Here is a 15,916-nt window from a genome sequence, read left to right on the forward strand (position 1 = left end):
CACACACACACACACACACACACACACACACACACACACACACACACACACACACACAAAGCCACTCTCCTGCCTTACTGTTGCTGAATCTAAGTCTTTGTTCTTCACCTCTATGGAAGACCCTTTAATTGCTGCTCTACAGCGTCTGAGTCTGTGTTTTCTTCCCTGTTGCACCTGAAATGTGACATTTACAGTGTATAAAAAAAACGTTAATGAGTGTGGTTTAGCACACATTTTTAGCTCGTGCAGTTCAGCGGATAGAGCAGAAATATCCACTGCATTCAGTTTCAGGTGACTCGGAAGCAAACTGATGAAAGGAAACCACAGGAGAAATATTTTCCACTGCAGCTCTTTGCATCTGGGCTATTTCTGTCACGCTATGCAAATGACAGAAATGTAAATGCTTTTTCACAGCAGTTAGCCTCTTTTTGATTTCTTCCATCTAATTAATGTTTAAGGTCTTTATTATTGTAGAAAGGTTCCAGTACAGCTAGACCTGCCTGACATCACACATGCTTTAATGATAATACCCAACAGCACCACAGAGATGAAGAAGCGCCAAACTTGTAGACGAGAAGGAAAATTGCTTTCCAAAAAAACCCCCCAAAAAACAAAACAAAAAAACCAAAAACAAAACCACCCACATCATGTGAAGATTTGCAATTCAGATACCAACACTGATTTTAGAGTCATTCCCAGTTTGTTTTGGCAATTAGCATCACGCTTTTCGCTCCATCCCCTCAATCTGGGAGTTAATAAGAGTGGATCAAAATCCAATCAGAGCTGATTGCTCAGGCTCTGTATCACAGCAGCTCTCTGTATTCTGACGCTTACTTTGATTCCCTCTCAGCTCAACTTAACTGTCCAAGGAGAGCGGACAGGACCCTGACATTAATGAGCTGCAATCAGCGAGTGGCCGGCTGTTTGAAAAAGGAAAGTTGCTTTGCAAAGGTCTTCCTCAGCGGTATTATCTCCCAGCCTCACCACCGCCCTCTACAAGCACACCTCCACCACCCCCAGCCCACCTCCCTGAGGGGATGCAAACCTGCAGCAGACAGCCGCTGGTGACGGCCCGGTTCAGGGAGCAACCAGCTGTGTTACAACAAGCCACACACAGCTTCTGTCAGGCAACATCGTGCAATCAGGATGCATGGTAATGAGCGGGGGAAGGGAGAGCGGCTGAGGTTCAGGAATGGGAGCAATTAGATTAGAAAATGGAGAGCTTGATAGGGGGAAGGAGAGGAGGACGGACAGGAAAGCCGGAGGAAGGAACGGCAGAGGGGGAAAGTTAGAGAGACCGTGATCGAGACGGTGCTTGGCCCCAGATGCACAGCCGCTGCGATCCCGGCAGCACGCTGCACGAGGCGACATTTACTGAAGGCCAAACAGCTGGGGCGAGTGGGAGAGCGCCAAGACAAAGAGCTGGATGCAAAACGGGAGAGAGGGAGGGAGAGGAGGTCTGGTTGTCTGTACGAGCTGTCACAAGACGTGGGAAACGCCACTTTGGCTAATTAGAGTCAATGAGTCTATAGAGAACGAAAGGTTCAGATCCATGGGAAAAGTCAAAGTACAGAAGTTCAATGGGAGGTCACAGGGAGGGCGAGCGTGGGTGGAGCAGACTGGCGAGGCCATGCCAGCCATGTTTTTGTGTGTGTGTGTGTGTGTGTGTGTGTGTGTGTGTTTGATATCAGGTAAAATCAGCAACGCTAACAAGAAAATGACAAGGCTGGAAAAGCTACTTTCAAGGTGTATTTAGACACAGATTACTCAATATCCTAAAACATCTGAACATCCGCAAACTGTAGATATAACATGCTGCATGCATATGACATCTGTATCTGGATGTAATGGGTCGGTATTGGAAATGTGACTGTACCTGTTCTGTAAAAATAGATAAATCATCATTTTGATTTGTGTAAAATGATCCGTGTTCGTGCCATACACAATCAGTGTAGACGTTTTTCCCACAGTGCAACATGAGGGCATAAGGGTCCACATTCATGTCGGCCGTTCGTCCAGCATTTACACTCATGAGACCGAACTGCACAGCAAGCTCTCACACATCCCGAGCGCTTGTTTGATGTTAAAGTGAGGTAATGTGTGCAAAGCAGGTCTGCACAACATGTGTCATTTGGAGCGTTTGGCCAGTGCTAACAGCTTTTTGACTAACAAGCTCCTGAGTTACTCTGACAGCAACATGTGGATGTAATGGTCTTAAAACAACAGTGATTTACTGAACTGCACACATGCTGATTGTCTGCTGATTGTCCTGCATGTCTTTACATTCATAGTGACATTTGCTCCTTTGTATTGTCTAATAGTCTCCATGTTTCATACATTATTTATCCGAGAAGCCGCTGAGGCATGTGCTTGGTGTGATTGTGACATACAAAATGAATTTAAAATGGTTGTCCTGATTATTGAGGGGGAAGCATAATTATGTGCACCACCACCATCACTTAGAGGCTCGAGACGACTGGAAACCAGCATTAGACAGAAAAAATGTTGCATGCTCAGTTGAGTTGAGTATTTTAATATGTTTTGATTCATGGTAGAGGCTTTTTTTTTAGTGTGTTCAGACTGCAGAGTGCGAAGCTAATTTCAGGCTGTGTGGCGCAAACTGACGCATCTGTGTGAGCTGAAAATCTTTAAGCCTGAGCGAAAAATTTCAGATCAGTCTGAGGCTCTGATTCACGAACACACAGATACGAGAAGAAAAGGCGACTTGTCTCCGGGCGAGCTTTGAGATCAGAGGCTGAGCTGTCGCACAAACACAGCACTGTCACACGCGAATGAAGCAGGCAAAATTGCGGGAATAAAGAGGTGAAAAATGCACCAGAACAGTGGACTGCACAGTTTCCGGACTTCCCCTCAAAAGTCTTTGAGCTGTTCAAAAAAAACCAAACATCTGAATTGTGTCCTCTCAATATCTGTCATCGATTAGAGCTGCAATTCTTTCGGAATGAGATCTGCACTGAATCTGTCACTCATCCTTTACACCTTGACGAACCACACTTCCTCTGGCAGACAAATTTAGCTAAAGCTCATGCGTGTGACATCGCTGAACTATTTGATGCAGACTGTAACGCGGTGATGTGGCGTGCTTCCGGCGTGCCGCGCTTCATCGTCGGCAGTGTAACAGAGGGAATAAAGGATTTCTGGAACAAGGCTGCTAGCGCCAATCAGGAGGCAGGTCCTGTGAAGTAGCTAGAGAGCTGATTCAGTTCGGATCCCAACTCTTCCTTCTGGGCACAAATCCAGAGGTTCATTGTGAAACCACGAAAGAAGCAGAAGAGGAAGAAGGGGAGGGGGAAAAAAAAAAAAATCATATGCTGTCCCCTCAGGGCGAGTGAGTGCTTTGGCTAAAAATACTCCTCCAAATTTCTCAATCACACTCTGTCCTACTGCGCCACAATGCAGGAGCTTTAGAAGTTAAAAGCCGTGGAGGAATTAACACAAAGAAATAGGCCGCCATTGCAAACGGGTGAAGCATATTCATCCTCCTCCCTCCCGTCTACCCCGTCCTCCACCGCCGACTGCCTTTAGAAATGGAATTAATCCTTCTGTGATCTGTGATTTTGTGTTTTCTTTCCTTCCCTCTTCATTTCGGCGCGACACGAACACCCTGTCCTTTCCCCAGAGGGATGCTATTGCGTGTGCGCATGATTCACGAGGCGGTAGATATTAAGCAGAAAATGAAACCGTCTTCGCTTGCTCTCTGATCCCCTTAGTTGAGATGAGTAAATAAGGAATGGTTTCAATTAAGAAGTGGGAACACAGCCGCTGGCGACTTCTTAAGTTGGCTTTAATCGCTGTATGAGCTGCTAATAATCTCATCCAGAGGCCTTTAAATACACAGACTGTACATTTATTTATCAGACCAAATTTTATTTATCGTGCAGTCCCCCGAGCAAAGTGTTGCCCAGTGCTAAATCTCCTGCTGTTGTAAGGATGTTTACTATGGTTACTATGCCCTAAAATCGTGTTATCCAAGGAGAATCTCTTTGTTTGCGCAGATGAGAGCAAATTAGCTGCCGTATAACTGCTGCATGCGAGTGTCAGAGTTGATGTTTGATACTGTGAATACTAAAGCCTTTGAAGGAGACTGTAGTTGATCAGACAGGCAATCTGGTAAACCTTACATGGCAAACTGGCAGCCAATTACTTCATCCCAGCTTTTGTTTACCCTGGAAGTAAATTCTCGCACATATCAACAGAGAAGAGCCCTAAACTCACAGAAACAAATCGCTTCGTGACAAATAATGAGAAAAAAAGAAAAAGGGGGGGCTTCTGGCTGACAACCAACAAATTGGTTTTCTGGAAAAATGCGACAAACAGACACCGCCATTAAACGAGAGGGTGAAACAACAGTGGGGGGGGGACTGTATGTATGAATGCATGAAGGGGGGCTGATAGCTGTGTCTTCAGGCTAATGCTAAGACGTCAGATGACTGATCAGTGATCAGCACCACTTTCACGCTGTATGAGGACCGGGAGTCGTTTCTGTCAAGCTGTCACCTGTGGACAAACACTGCTGGCGCCATTTTCCTTTTTCTCGTTTCTCTGTTGATACAGTCTGAGGTGTTTGCTGTCTTTGTCCACAGTTACATTGAAGTTTAAAGACAATATGCAACATTTCCTCATTAAAATGTCTAAAAACAAGTAGACCTGTGTTATATTTTGTTGCGTTGTGTACTGTCTGCAGTTTTATTAAAGGTAACGGTGTTTCATTTGATCGCTTGTCAACGGCGTCTTATCACCTTCTGGAAAAACACTGAAAACACCAGATCATACGTCAGAGGAAGGAGGAGCTGGCTAGCTAGCTAGCTAGCCACTCTAGTGCTTACTATTGTTTGTATTGCTCCCTCGTGATGGAGCACGATTTTTATGCTCATCATCAACCGTGGTTTAACAAGGAAGACAACAACTCCCAGAATTCCACGCTACTTCATGACATCATCAAACTCTGTCCTGTTATTGTTTTTCTTGAGCAGCAGAAATGACACCGTGTGCACTTAAGGTTCATTCCTGACCTTGAAAACAGAGAACAACCTCAGCACAAGCTCATTTTAATAAATGTTCACATGCTTTTAACCATATCACACGATGTTCATCAGAACATGGCGATGTTTCCAAGGTCAAGAGTGACGCTGAATTTCAGATTTTAAGCCAACACGGACGAGAGATGCACAGAAAAAAAAAACTGCATTTGCAATTTCATGACAACTGAGCAACTTCCATCTGCCAAGAAAGATCACGAGATACGATCAGAAGCTCCAGAGCTGCTATCACATGGGGCAAGATTGAACCATCCGCAAATGTGAAAATGTAGATAAGAACGCGGCCCACCCGAAATAAGAAGAGAGAAGAAGAAGAGCGTGGCAAAGAAGAATGAGGTCGTTTATTTGACGAATTACAAATAACAGAAGGAATTAAGACGGGGACTAAAATAGTCTTGGTGCTCCGTGAGGAAGGAGTTTGAGGAACAGGTTGTGTGTTAGTGAGTGAAGATGCAAACATGCAGCGTGAATATGCATGCATGGCAGAGTTCAGCTACGGAGCAGAATAAATAATAAACAGCTGATCAGTTTATTTCTACGACTCTGTGACCTTCCACACATGGGCACACATATTTAAGTGACTCATCACTTTGAATTAGCAGCTGCTCTCGTCGTCTGTAGAGACGTACAATACCAGCTTTTAATTCCGGCCACTGGGCTGGGAGAAGAGGAAGGAGCTGGAGGACAAGGAGGAGAAGGAGCCAAACACTCCTGCAAGACTCAAATTATTCACGTATCTAGCAACGGACACAAACACATGGATAACTCGTGGAATCAAGACAAAAGCTTTGCTTGCCATATGTGTCACTGCGAGCTCTCACCCACACACAGCCACGTTCGAAGGTTGCCCTGATGAGAGACTGGATGAGCAATTATTACAACAGCAGGACACAAGATCACTATGACCGCAAGAAAACGCTGCAGCTGCTCCCTCACACACTTTAAATCTGAGATAGATTTATAATGTCTGTATATAGTGTTTTACTTACTTTAGAGCATTTAACGCCTGCCATTATCACAGTAAGACCCTGGAAGTGGCTACTTCTACACCCCACTTACTGACGTGCATTTGCATGTTTTCAACATCTGTCTCGTGCTTCGAAAGCCACCGCAGGAACCTGGAAAAGCTTCTTCCTGAGGTGGTTTCAGCAGCTGGAGAGCAGTGCATCTCCAATATTTTAGCCGACATCCAGACCATAACAGCTCCGTGTTAAAACAATGCAAGAGCCAGCATTAGTGGGCTGGAAAGAGAGAGTTAGAAACAGATCCATTAGTCTGAAGGATTATCAGACACTGACACACTGCATAGCTCTTTCAAATGCATGATTTTACAACTCTGGAAGGTTACCACAAGAGCAGGTTAACGGCAGAAATCCAGCAGGTCAGGAATGAGACCTTATACTGCATGTTTGATTGGCCACCATGAAAAGTTAGTGTGGCAGTAAAAAATAGAGTTTTTGCTGTAGCCCTCCGCATTGGCCCCTCTGTTGTGTTGACAGACTGGTCCCATTCAAATTAATGATGCTTTTATTTACGGGCCCTGGGACTTTATTGTGCGGTCGTGACTGCGTGTTGCTTCTTCCACGCACCACTCACTGAAAGCGAAGATCACGCATGTGGCTTACAGAGACCATTTGAACATCTGGCTGCAATACATCTCAAACCACCTCCTAATTGCTTTCATTTACACTTGATAGCTAACTGGTCTGAGATGAAGTAAATACAGGCAAGGCGAAGGCTTTGCTACTGTAAAGGTGCAGCTTAAATCCCTCAAAAGGCTTAAAAACAGACATACATTGGAGACACATGAGCATCTGAGGCCCAAACTGATCAAGCGAAGCTTTTGTATTGAAGAAGCTGCACAGCAAGACGCCATGTACTGTATGCTGAGTGAACTTTCCGCGGATAATTCTCACTTTCCATGAATAATGAAAGAAAAAAAAAAAGTTCCCTCAACTTTGAATTGAAATCCTGCCTCTGACACTGGCTCACTTCCTCTTTTAAACCCATCTGCCATGTAAGCACCTCTGAGCTGCGGCCTGCTGCATTTCCATCACTCAACACATTTAAAAATAAATGAGTAAATATGAAATTAATAAGCTGAAAGATTGGAGCGCCGAGGCTCTGCACACACACCGCCGTGCTCCGCCTCTGGGAGAAATGGTTGGACCGCATTTGCATGGGGGAGAAAATAGCACGGCATATATTATCCACCCGCTGCAAATGATTTCTGATCCTGCTGTTCCTATCCACCGCATCTCTCGTTCGGTGATATTGCCTCACCTCATCATGATTAGAGAATTGTTTGTTTCTGCTAATAGTAATGGCTCAATTAGCAGCTGACATGTTCACACTGGCGTCTTAGAGGGCAGTTATTTAAAATTGTCTTTCAGATGAAAAGAAGTTGAGGAAAATGCTGCTGTGCCATTTGGGAAATAAGCGAATTTATTTCTGGTACGACACTCCATGACGTCTTCTTTACATAATGCAGCTGTAATAAATATTTTTTGGCGGTTTTATAACAATAGAGCACAGGACTAGTATGTGAGCAGGCTTGCTCATAGTGACAAAGAGCATTACATGCCGAACCCGCAGTCCCCTTCAGCTCTATGTAGCATTTTAGCGTCTTTCAGCTCATTGTTTTGGTTTCTCATGAAACATTTCAGTCATTTTCGGGCACAGCAGCCACCCTCTCAGGACAAACAGCGGACAGACACCATTAGTGAATAGCTGGTGAGCATAGTGGAGCAATTTAGCTTCTAAACAGGCACATATTTCCCTCAGGAGTTGGTGGAGACCAAAACAGAGCTAAACACGAGTGAACATTGGCCTTAAGTATTGGAAAGATGATTGAAGGGGACAGATAATGTGCTCCATTTCTGCTAGATGTGTAAATTGAAACTGTTGGCCCCCAAGTTTGCCAGAACTTAAAATGTGATCATATGTCAGTGTTGTTTCCATTGCCCCTAGATTTAAATAGTCCTTCTTTATGATACTTAAAACAGCATAAATTGATTATTTTGCCACTTAAGAGCAAGCTTGTACACAAAATTGTCATATCAACACCTTCAAAAGTTGATAGGAACTTCTAGCAAAAGGTTGCCCATTCACACTTGAGCATTTATATTCCCTCTTGTTTCAGCTGTTTTTGTTAAATGCTCCACTGTGTTGACCGCAGCCGCTATCTTTGTCCCTCAGCCGGTAGCGTATACTGGGTTTATCACAGCTGAAAACCAGCCTGCTGCAGCTGGAAATGAAGTTGATGAGAGCAGTGACAGCGAACTAAAACAGTAAAAAGATAACAATGAGCTGAAAGATGCTAAAAAAAACTCTGTGAGGAGCTGAGTCAGCTGATTATTCCTTCATCATGTTACATATTTCACTGCAAAATGAATGATTAGTGCATCATCGACGCTTCTATTCACCAAACTGCTCTGCTTTTTCTTCAGCATGTTGTACGACCTGCATGTAGAACCAAACATGCTCTGCTGTCAGCAGCAGCAGCAGCAGCAGCAGCAGCAGCGTGGATTTAGCCATCAGTGTACTTGTGCACGTACATGTACATACAAACCACAGGGACGAGCTCAGGAAAGCATCACACCAAACGCCCACTAGTAGTTAAAAACCACCAGTTGGTTATAGATACTTGATCTTCTAATTGTTTTCTTTCCCAAAGCAATAAATCTGCAGAGTATCTCCTGTGCAGCATTGGTAATGAAACCCATCAGGAGCAAACCTCATATAAACCTGTGCATCTTCATAACGTCTTGATAAAAGCAGTGCAACATGAATACGCTGTAATTGGCCTTTTGGAACTGAGAGCACCACCCGACTATTCTCTCTGTGAAGTAGTCATATCGTTATTCAGTGTCCAATTAAAATGGCCTTAGTCTCCTCAGGAGCTCTCCACTCCTGTGAGGACCACCTGCAGTACCCTCGCTCAGTCTCAGCAGCCCGCCTTGAGTCATTAGCCTTCATACAGGCTCAAAATGGAAATGCCAGTAACTCCTCTGTCCTCCCCACTGCCACTTCCTTTATTTTTCCCTCCTCTCCCTCAGCTCCGATTTCTCTCACCCCTTTGCCACAAGTTTCTCTGCTTGGCTTCTCTCCACATTTAGCCTATTTTTCTGCCCTGGCTCTCTGTGGGGAATCTGCCCCACTCTCTTCAACTCTCTCGCTTTTACCTTCTGCTGCCCCCCCAAACCCCCCTCTATCTATTCCCTACACTATGTAGAGAAGAGCAAAATCTTTGAAGGGTCTCTTCTGCTCTTAACCTCTTTTTCTGCCTCTACGTGTGAGTGTCTATTTTCTGTATTTTTCTGTCATCTCTTCCCCTCGGTGTTAAGACAGCAGAGCAAACCAGGCCAAGGTATCAGTGAAATGAAAAACTGAGCGAGCAAAGATCTCCAGATGGTCAAACATCAGCCAGAATAAAGAAAACAGACATTTACTATATACAGTGTTCGTGTTGATTCGGTTCTTGTTCTTAGTGTCTCTTGTGACATAAAGCAATCATGATTTTTTCCTGCAAAATACAACCTGCACACAAGACGAAGAGTGATGCAGTCTTGAGACTTCTTCATTCAGCATGCTAACATGCTCACAATGTAGTATAATGATAGCGCTAACATGGTGTTGTTAGCAGGTATAATGTTTACCATGCATGTTGTCTTACTTTAGCATGCTAGCATGCTAACATTTGCTAATTTGTGCTAAACACAAAGTACAACCGCGGCTAGTGGGATTAGTTTTACAGGTATTTGGTCATAAACAACAGTATAAGTGAAATTCTGACCGGATGAATTCTTTAGAATAAATCCTAATTTCATGATAATTCATCCAGAAGTTGCTGAGATTTCTCTGTCTGCACTAAACAGCTGACCAGCAGCAGCTGGCATGGCTAGCACACAAAGTGTAGCATAACAAAAATTTTTAGCATGACCACAGATAGAAGTGGGCCAAATGGATAAAATCTTACATTATGCTGTTTGTCATTTATTTTATATCAGGATAGCGATCTACTGTATTTTGTGAAATACTACATTTTACGGGAAATAGCACCGGTCATCACGACCAGCGCTCTCCCGTGCACTCGTCCTCCAGCAGGAGTCCGTCACGGTCATGTGTTTTGGGGGGAGTGACTTTCCGTACTTGGATACGCCAGCTTAAAATATTTCCATCAAATGTGTCCTGCAAGATAAAATCCCACCCAGAAATCAATAGCATAGAGCAGATGAACAAAGAGGAGCAAGAAGAAGAAGTCCGTAATGGTGACGGCGCTTGTGGTTTATGATAAATATTGTGATTCTGCCAATTTGGTGTAGCGTAAAAATGCAACAATTAGCTCCTTTAATTGTCCTACAACGTGCAGGTATATGCTACTTTGTGGCATTCTTTAGGTTAAAAACAGTGTGTGTGGGTTCACTGTCCGTTACATCCCTGCAGGATGCGAACAGTATCGACCTCCCCGTCTTTTCACCTCTCTGTGCCAGGAGCAGTCGGGGCACCCACTGTGTGGACTCATCTGCAGTATGTCTCTCTCTGCCTATATCCTGCTCTCTCTCTCTCTCTCTCTCTCTCTCTCTCTCTCTTCATCTCTCAGAGGTCCTGGACGGCGTCATTAGCAGTCGGGGCTCAGAGTGCAGCTCGGTGGAGCCCTGGGGCCCAAGCTTTGTGCCTTAATTACCCACCTAATGAGTCACTGGGTCTGCTGGTGCCTCCCCCTCTCTCTCTCTCTCGCTCACACACACACACACACACACACACACACACACACACACACACACACACATACTTACTGTATTCACGTCATTCCCTTTGACTTGTGCTTAATCACTCGTTGGTGCTCGCACACACTCGCACCTGCTACATCCACCTAATGACTGCAGTTGTACTCACTCACTAACTCGCTCACTTATTTGCTCGCCGGCTGACTCTCTCCCTGATTTACACACACATACGTTTATTCACTCACTCAGTTGTTTGGTCCCTTAGCCACGCTGAGCCGGCTGAACCTGACAAAGCTGCTCAGGTGTGACAACAGTAGATCCACGCTAGTGTTTTTTGTGAAGGTCTCTGTCCACACTGAAATGCTTAAACATTTACAGTAGCAAAACCGCTAACTGTCCAAACAGCAAAACTGTGCATCGCAGCCAACATCTGGTCAGGAGCTGGACACACACAGCTGGATAAACCTCTGCTCTCTCTGATCACCTACAGTGTTTGGATACAGCTGATTCACAGTGCAGTTGTTCTCATGTGCCATATTTTCCCGTTTCTTTTGTCAGGCAACAGAAGAAGCATAAAATAGTGCTTTGATTGCAGCTCACAGATGCTCACAACCTGCTACTGATGCCTCAAGCAAGTCAATATTTTAGGTCACAAAGTTGGCAACATTAGCATGAACATAGATAATAAGGACACCTGTATCAGGTAGATAGAGAAAACTGCTGTTTGCAATGAACGATCACACAGAGGGGAATTTTTGAAAATTGGCCCAAATAGCGCTCGTGCTAACCTTGCAGGACTAAATACACAGTTCTTCGTCCACGTTTACCCAGGAACAGAGGCATCAGAGTGAGCTATGGAGTTCACTGCTACACAATCCAACAGTCCCACAACACAGAGCCTGTGGCCAATGAATGAGAGCCGGTTGGGGATTTTCGAAGGCATGATCCTCCTTTGAAATTTGGTGGTCGTACCTTGACTTGCAGGTAGCCTACCGCTAACAGTTCTTTCAGGCTTTGATTGGCCCACTTGGCTTTAGGGTCCGGGTTACAGTATATCCCCACCTGTTGGTCTGGCATGCTTTTGACAGTGCTTGTGTGAACAGGATTTTCTGAGAATGAAGGAGGAAAAACCCCGTTTTAAAAATACCTGTGCACGTAATGCTAGGCCAGTGTTTTCAGATTCATACACACCGCAGGCTGTTCTCAGAAGTCTCAGTTTTGGTTTGAGGCAAATGCTGTCTTAGTGTGGCTGGAGGGCCGTAACTGAGAGGAAAAGCCGTGTGTTCAGGTTTAGCCAGCTTAGAAAATGTCTGCACAGGCTGCGTAGCTAAATGAGCACATTAGCGGAGCAGCTTCAGTCCTCCGTCTGGGTCTACAGAGGATGCATCCAGGCGCTGTAATGATTGTAGGTCACCTGTGTTCTGGCAGCGCTCGGAGTCGAACACCCAACAGACTAAACGTGTGGAAACATGTTCCAGGTTGTGTTTACATGCATGCAACATTAGTGAAACATGAACCATCATGCAGCCTCTGTAGATTGAAGCAGAACTATAACATCACTCCTTTCAGTACTTCCTGGATCCTATTTAATCGTCTCAGAGGTACCTGAAATAACAACGGCCACATCAACGCAGGACCCAGGAACTCACTCATTCACATTTAAGTATTCACAAAATATTTCTCTGACCTCCTTTGTATTTTTCTACCTCACTCACTTCAGGTCACATGTGTGGAGAAGCAATCACAGGCGCCACATCCACAAAACAAACACTGTACATTTCAGTGCAGTTATTCAAATGAAGTTACATTATTGAGCACGATTTCTTGCATGCACACACACACACACACATACACACTTTCTCCTTCTCGCCTTCGCACCTCCTGCGCTCTCCCGCCTCACATTCTCACAGTAACGCTCAGACTGATGGGATCACACCTGCATGTAGAGCAGAACAGTCTGCTCCTGTTCACTTCCCAGATGCTGCGAGTGGACACGATGACACTTTCTGCGCTAATAATGTAATCCTGAACTGCCGCCAGGGGTCGAATCCCACAGGAACCAAGTGCTTTATTAAACAGGTTCAACCGTGAGCGTTACACTGAAAACAAACAAAAATTAATCAGGTTTTCTGAGTAGTAGCTTTTATCATATCTCTCATATCTGCCTGATGTTGTTTGAGAAACAGAAACCCGCGTTAACAAACTCGTAGCTCGAATGGAAAGCAGGTTGTCAGGAGATACTGAGTTTCGCAGCTCTCTTATGACCTTTACTTTTAATGAACACACTTGAGAAAGACAAATCTATTAAATATTTTAATTAGAACTGGATTTATTTCAGCGCAAGGCCACAAGGTATCATACATTTCTGAGATTTGCCGTGGTGCAAAATACGACACAGCAGCCAAATTTCTCTTCATACAAATCCCTACTTCTGCAGTTTGTGATATCGACAGCTCACGCATTCACACAGCCAGCTTAGGACATCTTGCCATTAGGGTAATGGGCACCAAAGGATGACTTTAGAGTGGGGGGGGGGGGGGACCAAGAGGAAAATGGTAACTGGAAAAAAGTGGTGGGGCATCTGCCCAGAGGCAAAAATTCAAAAAGCAAACTTGTGACCGCAGGAGCGAGGAAAATCTGGACACGGGAAGCGAATGAGACACGCTGTTTTGCTCCGTCAACAACTCCTGTTAAGATGCCCTTGAGCAAGGTGCTTAACGGCCGAGTGCTCAGATGGAGCCGCTGACTGGCACCGGTCTGTGGTTGTACTGGGCAGCTCCCAGGTCTTAATGTCTGTAACTGAGCGAGTGTGAAGGGCGTTGCTGTGTGAGAGCACACGGCAGAGCTTTTCTGGGTAAATAAAGATAAAAACAAATAGACTGGACGGCCGGCTAAATGCTAATGCAATTGCTTTCTCTTAGTCTAGACAGAGCATTTAAGGCTGCCTGGACAAATTTCTAAATACATATGCATCTCTCAATCTGTGTCCAGAGCTCCGGTGGAAGCTTTTACTGGAGACAGGGAGAAAAGCAAGCCAAATGCATCTACTGTTCCCCTTGCTAAATGACTGGAACACTGTTTCGAAGGCGCACGGCTAAATGAACAGGCGCCGAATGTCTTGATGGGGGAAAACTACCTATAATTTGTTCAGCCAGTAAAAAGGTTTATATATAGAGAGAAAAAAGCTCTGTATCTTCTGCCTCTGTTTCGTCCTCTCTCTCTCTCCCTTTCTCTCAGGAATTGCCTCCATCACCAGTCGTCAGGCTGACAGGAGGCCTCCAGAGTGCGTTTTGTCCGCTCGACGCCACCTCCTCTGCTGACAGCCCTCAGTTGCCTGGAGACGCCGCGTGAGAGACAAGCTGTGGTAAATGTGCAGGTTGTTGATCAAAGCCCACGACGGCTCCACTGCTGCGTTTTCAACAGTGCACGGCACACCGCTCCGACTTCCTGTTCTCTGCTAACTACAAGTTGCGAGTTTTTTCCATACAGTACACCCTGACATTAGCCTCCTGTCGAAAATCACATTTGAAGCATTTTCTGCTGAGACGTGCCAGCTTGATTGGGGGGTTTTCTGCCATTAGCATTGCAAAAGAGTGCAAATTTGAATTTTAAAACATGGGGTTCTGCGATGATTAAGTTCTCTGACAGGCTTGGGATGTTTCAGTGGCACTGTGGGTCTGCCATTAGATGCTTTGTGCTGCTGATTGTGGTGCATAATTTACTCTACACTCTGAAGACGACAACCGGTGTTATTATTGTTGTCACCTTTCAGGCAAGTTCAGTGCCAGAGAGGAAATAAATCACAAGTTAGCTCATGGCTCTTTTATATATTTAGAAATATTTTGAGGACTTTTTTTTCTGCAGAACGCGACAGACGATTACTGAAAGTGGTTGCTGCTGGCAGGTGTGCATGCTGGCAGTGATGGAAGTATTCAGGTATTCTATTTTACCAGCAAAGCCACAACTTCGAATTACAAGTAAAGAAAAGGTGATTTTAGACAGCAAGCACTTACCACTGTGTCTGCAGCACAGCAGTGTCTGTATTGTGTATTTTGAATGGTGGCAGCAGCAGGACCTCTGTCACAGTGGCTACTGGCTACATCCAGTCCTATTAAGGACCTTACTCCACAGGCCAAACAGAGGAGGTTGTAACTTAAAATAGAGGAAACTCGAAGCGGCCTGCCGGTCTGTCTGAAACATGTTCTGCCTGTGCCTGCGTGAGTTTTCTCCAGGTACTATGTGTCAGCCCTGTGATTGACTGGCGACCTGCCCAGGGTGTGCCCTGCCTGTCGCCCATTGTCAGCTGCAGCTCTGCCCCCCCCACAACAGATAAATGGGTGCAGCTTCACGGCGAACTGCAGCGGCAAGTTTAAAAAAGTTCAACCATCAGGAACTCACAGGCAGTGACAATTAGCTGCGCACACTGATGAAGGCAGCAGTCGGCCTCTCTCTCCCTGACGCTGCTGCATCTTCAGTGAAACTGGTGCCACTGTGTTTGTTTACACTGGGAACAATGGAGTCTGCGGCAACCTCCGGCTATCTGAAAGTACCTTAAAAGTACAAAAGCCATTTCTGTGAATTGGTGAATGAGAAGCAAATTGTAAAGCACTTTGGATAAAAGCATTATATAAAGTGCTGTCCATTTACAATTAAACCTAAAAGTGCTCAATATGCAGCAAGAATGTCTCCTTCTCCTCTTATGTTGTTATTATATTGTAAAATGCATACTGTAAATTGATTATTATTATTATCATTACTATTTTATATGCAAATTGTTGTTTTAAAATACCTAATCTGCAAATTAAGTGTTGGTATGTGTGTTGGTATGGAGATGTGATCATGTGCATATTTGGGTTAACATGTGCAGTTAAAGTAAGCACAAGAGCAAAGACTGGAAAAAACTACACAATGCAGACTGAGACACACACACACACACACACACACACACACACACACACACACACACACACACACACACACACACACACACACACACACACACACACACACACTCAAAAACACACTTCCACCCAGCCCAAAGCCCTTGACATTCCTCCAGCTCACCCACTGAAATGTCTGCACCGAGAGCTGTGAGCTTGCCTCTTCAATTACTACCGGAGCCCTGAC

At 44.9% G+C, this 15,916-nt stretch overlaps 1 protein-coding gene across 2 annotated transcripts in view; it reads right to left on the reverse strand.

Moving 5' to 3' along the window:
* Nucleotides 1-15,916, reverse strand: part of LOC139334523 (raftlin) — a 98,975-nt gene that overhangs the window by 56,676 nt on the left and 26,383 nt on the right. The gene's annotated exons all lie outside the window — the stretch shown is intronic.

The sequence above is a fragment of the Chaetodon trifascialis genome, chromosome 7 (genome assembly GCF_039877785.1).
Source record: "Chaetodon trifascialis isolate fChaTrf1 chromosome 7, fChaTrf1.hap1, whole genome shotgun sequence".
Classification (NCBI taxonomy): Eukaryota; Metazoa; Chordata; class Actinopteri; order Chaetodontiformes; family Chaetodontidae; genus Chaetodon; species Chaetodon trifascialis.